Here is a 5,735-nt window from a genome sequence, read left to right on the forward strand (position 1 = left end):
CCCGATCAGAATACCAACGAGGCTCTATCCTGGAACTATTCTTCTCTCAAGTTATACGAAGACGAGAGAGGGGCAAAAAAAAAAGTAAGTAAAATTCGATCCTAGTGATTATCGCCATTAACAAAACCCATCGTCTTTACGTGTTCCGATTGTAGATGCGACTGAAGGCATTGCAAAGTTACCTTACGAAGATCGATGATTTATGACGTCATCATCGCTGTAGGTCTAAAATAAGCACAGAAAAAGATTTCAACCTTCAATTATCAAATTAAGTTGCATCTCTTAGAATGATAATAACAACAGGAAAAATGAAATCTGTTATTAGACAAGGGTTTTGCGAGGTAAAAAGTGAAAAGCACACACACAATATCTATCCTCGCTTTTCTTATGATAGCATGGGTCACGTGATACGTGCATAGATTGGGAACGAGGTAGAAAGGAGAATGAAATTATTTCCGAAGAATAAACGACATTTTAATTGACTGAGAAGTGATTTTCAAACAATCCCCAGTGTAATACGGCGGAAATTGCAGGCCCATCAATGAACACATACCTAAAATCAAATTTTCTCCCAAATAAGTATCCTTTCTAAAGTTAATTTGATATCGTTACACTTTCTGAATGCTATTAGAAGTAGCTATTACTACTTTTCTTACCTTTAAAACCAAGCACAACACCGGTCTACCGCCATGACCGATTTTCTACCGAATGAGTTGTGCCGGAAGTGTGCAGGTAAAAATAATTTAAGCGAGTATCTAGTGTTGTATATTATATTTTTCAGCGTTGGCATCTATATTTGAAGTTGTGAGTGGGGTGTAATGATTGAATATTTGTACCGTTGTCCTATCGGCGAGACTTTTTTTTTAACGAACAAATTTTACCAGCATTTATAATGCTCTTTAATCCCAACATTCCTCCGTTTTTCGAATTTGAATATCTCAGTGAATATTGCACTTGAAAACGTGGATTTTTTTTTATTTGGAGAGACAGAGCAACGAATTTCTAATAGGATTTTTGAAGAACGGGGTGGGTGTTCGTATAAAAAGTTAATTTTTTTTTATTTTAATAACTATACAACCCCTTGCAACATAAATGACGTATCTGAGCTCTACACGTTATTTGGCTACTTTTTCTAGGATCAACTTTCGTCAGTAAAATGTCATGTGTTCTGTTACCTATGCATCCTGTATATCCATTTTTTCAACCAGTTTTTTTTAATCCCTTGAAAGAATATATATACATTATATTAAGGTGGTTAATATATATATATATATATATATATATATATATATATATAGAAATTTCTCAGAATTTATTTTGTCACCTGATCTCCTGGCCACAATTTCCCCGTCTCCCCGGATTTTCCTGGTTGTAGATTTAATATTTTTCTGGACGACCTTGTCTATTCACACATCGGAGTACCCAAATGGGCTCCCTTAACCCCCCACCTTGATCCGAGATTATGGTATGGTTTTTGCTGTAAAATACGTAAGCCCTCCTTCTTCCTTGAGAAAGTCTTGCTTGCGCTGCTGTATACACACGTGATCAAATACACACACACACACGCCTTTGATGTTGGGGGTGAGGCAATCTGACCCAACCCCGACCACACATTTTCGACAGCATACGCGGATATAGGCTCCTTGAGTGGGTGGAGGGGGAGAAGAATTACCTTCCAACCTAATCATGATCCACATCTCTGTCTCAAGGAAGAGATATAAGCTGGTGGACAAGAAAACTCTCTCCCTTAGCTCATGCTGAAAAAAAGGGATGAATCACCGAGATAGCGTATGAGAACTGGAAGGGGCAAATACCACCTCTACCCAGTGTTTCACAAAGTGAACAATATCACCTTCTGGTGGCAATGGAATGGTACGGGGGGGGGGGGGCCGATAAAGCTATAGGTATAACATAGAATCCTATGGGTTCATTTCAGTTGGGGGGGGGCGATGAGAGAAAAGAATTCCTGAAGAAGGGGAGCGATGAAACAAAAATTTGGGAAACTATGCTCTAGCCCAACGGTTCTCAACCTTTTTTGATTCGCGGAGCCCCTGGAGAGTGCACAAGGAGCCCCAAGGGCTCCGCGGAGCACCGGTTGAGAACCGCTGCTCTAGCCTATGCCAATAACATAATTTTCAGTGAACGGCGGGATATCTCCTTCCCCCCTTTATCCGCCTATGCAAAATAGGCATAAGTGGTGTCGGGGGCGCTCGACCACCCACGGGCATTAGTGGAACGAGTCCGACACCCAACAATTTATTCAGAAATCAAAATTTCCTACGTGAAATTGAAACCGATCACTCACAGGTTCGAAGCATTTCCGACGCCTCTAGAAGAGCATAATACAGTTGAACCTTGTTTATACGTCACTCAGTTATACGACGCTTGGAGTTCGACTTGGGACACACACTCCGAATCTTCTGAAAAAGAAACCCTTTACATAACATCAAATGCCCGTATTTTTCTTTATTGAGTGAAAACGCGTTGCTGCAACAGTTTTTCTTGCCTATTGTCACCGCAAAAGCCACGAATTTTAGGGTGATTGCTGCCGTATACGAAAATAGCCAGTGAGATAGCTGATGGACATTTAAAGTGGGCACTTAAGTGATTTGTTTATTTCTTGTTTTTGAGAATGCGGTGATTCCTAAAGAAACAGGTTTCAATTCTTTTGGCGGTCATATGCTCTTTAATTTTTTTTTCATCCCACTGTCTTCAACGTCTGGGAATAATGTTCCGCGGAAATCCACACACATTGTAAACATTTGGTGGGTACAGGTCTGCGGATAAAAGTCTCATACGGTAAGCATACACATTGCGTTCTTTCGATCAATTCCTGTGAAATTTTCTTTCTTTGTGGTGCTTTGCTTGCTGGTTGTGTCAAATCCGCCGTTCGTAATGTCGAGAAAACGAAAAGTGCTTTTCCTAAAAATAACTGGAAATTTTGGAGGAATTTGACAAGAATTGTTTTAAGCTAATGACGAGAAGTTTATCTTGCAAAACAGTTGAACATCCCTGTGGCAATTTCGAAAAGGACTATAAAGCAGACAAACAAAATCAAAGACCAAGCTGCTGGTTGCAAATCATCCACTGCCAAAAAAATGTTCTCCCAAGATGAAAAATTTTCCCAAGTCGAGAACATTTCGTTGCATTTTTTCTACCAAACACATCAAAATGTTTAATCCAACACATTGAATTTTATAATATTTTGTATGTCTGAACGGGGGAAAGAGATATAATTTTTTTTTAAATCTCAGTTATTCAACTCACACATTTATACGACATTTTGACGCAGTATAAATGACGTACCACCGTGAATTAAAGTTTAAGGGGGAAAAAAGCATACACACAGTAATACTGTACATAAAATTAAAGGCATGAGAAATTATCGGAGAAGTGAAAACTTTTATTTTGAGTTCAAGAAAAAAGATTTCAAATAATTATGAGGCCCGTTACGACCCAAATGTGTTGGCCTTGAAAGCTTATGAAAAATTTTCTCGCGCAATGAGAGCATTTGAACCCCCCCCCCCCCCATAGGCTTCAAGTTGTTTGGTTCGTTCTCCCTTGAATATATACTGTTCAGTATGAGGTCACTATATTATGTGGGCCCTGCACAAATTTCTTTTCGCCCTGTTCTTGAATATTAATTTACCGTCTAAAGATTGGGATATTTTTGCGCTATCTATCGGCAGACTAGAAAATATCATTGGAAAAATGAAATCGATTACAAAACTGCTGCCATCTGATATACACGAAGCTGGCGATATTCTGCACGAATATCACGAAGCTGGGCTGGAAGAGATCTCGGCAACGGGATAAGTCCAGTGGCAAAGTTCTGGCGTTCATTCATTCATTGCCATCTGATATTTATAAACAATTAATAAAATTGACTTGGAAATAAAGATGGCAGTAAACGCTTCCTCAAGGAAATATTTTTAACATTTATGAAATTTCATAGGTCAGAGCAGTACAGCTTCCGGGAGAACTTCAGTAAGTCAAGACCAACCATACAGCTTTGTAGGAATATACAGTATTCTGTATTATAAAATTGCTGCCATCTATGGTTCAGAAACAGTACTTGTTGATAGCTTTTCGTTCGCCTTCTTAATAATAGACAGCAGCATAAGTCCTATTTTATTTTTGTTTGGATTTATTGAAGTTCTAAAATTTCTAGATAGATGGCAGCAACATCCTGAACTACCTACGTGAATTCACGGCATGCCGTGAAATAAGCATAAAAAGAGGTGGAAAAGTGTTATTCAATTACTAAAAATGTAAGGTTGAAGTTTGAATTGGAAAAATATAAGCTAGCAATGAAAATTGATGAGATTATAAATTACGGGGGAAACTGAAAAATTTCATGTTTTAACTCTGTAAAATATTTTACAAGGAACTGCAGTGAAACCTCACTATAATCCCTCTAAAATGATATTAGATCATTGTCTTGTTCGGGAATTCCCATAATCTAATATTAAACTGCTGCCTCTCCATATAATGGTAATTGCCTACAACAGTGTTCCCTCAACCACTGAGCCTTTAGCATCAGTCAAACTGGGCCCCATGAGTTGTTCATTGTTTTTTCAACAAGAGTTCATTGTACTCATTTATTGAATGTAGGCCTGGGTCTTTCAATCTCGAGAAAGAAATCAAACAAGGCCAAGGGTTTATGAAGTTCGAGAACCCCAGCTCTACAACTGCATTTTTTCTCCATCTGCAGAGCATTGTTACATTAAGATTTCATTTTATACCGAATAAATTTGAGGGCACAAGAAGTTTTTACAAATAACTGACTAATATCTTTCCTGGCAGCAACCAAGAAAAATAGAAATATTTATATCACAAAAGGAAAAACAAAAATCATAATTATTATCAAGGGGCTTCCAGAAATTTATTTTACACACCTGATTGCGATTGCCATCAGTCGCAGTCCCATATATGTGATATAAATGTTTAAATGAAATGGCAAGTAGAAGTACCATCAGTTGTAGAAAGTACCATTAATGTTGTACTCAGAATATACTCACATCATCTTGTTTAAATTTCACTAACTATGGATTGTTATTTTACAATGAACTGTTATACATCATGTCTTACATTTTTTATGTTTTTTCTATAATTATATATATATACTGCGTACTTGGTGGCAGCGAAATAATAAAATACAATTTCTTTTTGGCATCCTGGAAAGTGTGTCCCTTGGGGGGCTACATAGTGTATATTCATTATATATGTGTCTTTTTTTTTTGTATTCCTTTTCGTTTGTTAGTCCAGTATTTGTGTAATGTGTATGTGTGTGTGTATTTGTGTTTACAATAATACATATTTATATAAGATTAATTTTAACAGATAACAAGTTAACCCTTCCTACAACATTTTACACTTCCTACTACATCCTATATTTTTATGGGCATCTTTTTATCAGCCACCTCGTTGGGCATTTTGCCTGTTGTGGCGTTGTATTTGTATTTGTATTTGTACAACAGTAGAAATTGTGAAACCTCTATAAAATGCCATATCTTTTTAAATGAAGTATGCTCTCCTCTGATTTTCAACAGAGATGCAGAGTAGGGGATGTAGGAAAGAGTGTTTCACTGAGAAAAAATAACAAATAATAAGATAACTAGGCTTTTGTCAATGCTAGTTGCAATTTTTAAGGAGGCAAGATAGCTTTTCATGGCCATTTAGAGGGTTAGAGATATTTACATTGAAAATTATATCTGATCTTACAAGTACTAAAA

This window comes from Pholcus phalangioides, unplaced genomic scaffold, assembly GCF_987345545.1.
Source record: "Pholcus phalangioides strain wild (caught in Gottingen) unplaced genomic scaffold, Ppha-v1.0 ptg000009l_1, whole genome shotgun sequence".
Lineage (NCBI taxonomy): Eukaryota > Metazoa > Arthropoda > Arachnida > Araneae > Pholcidae > Pholcus > Pholcus phalangioides.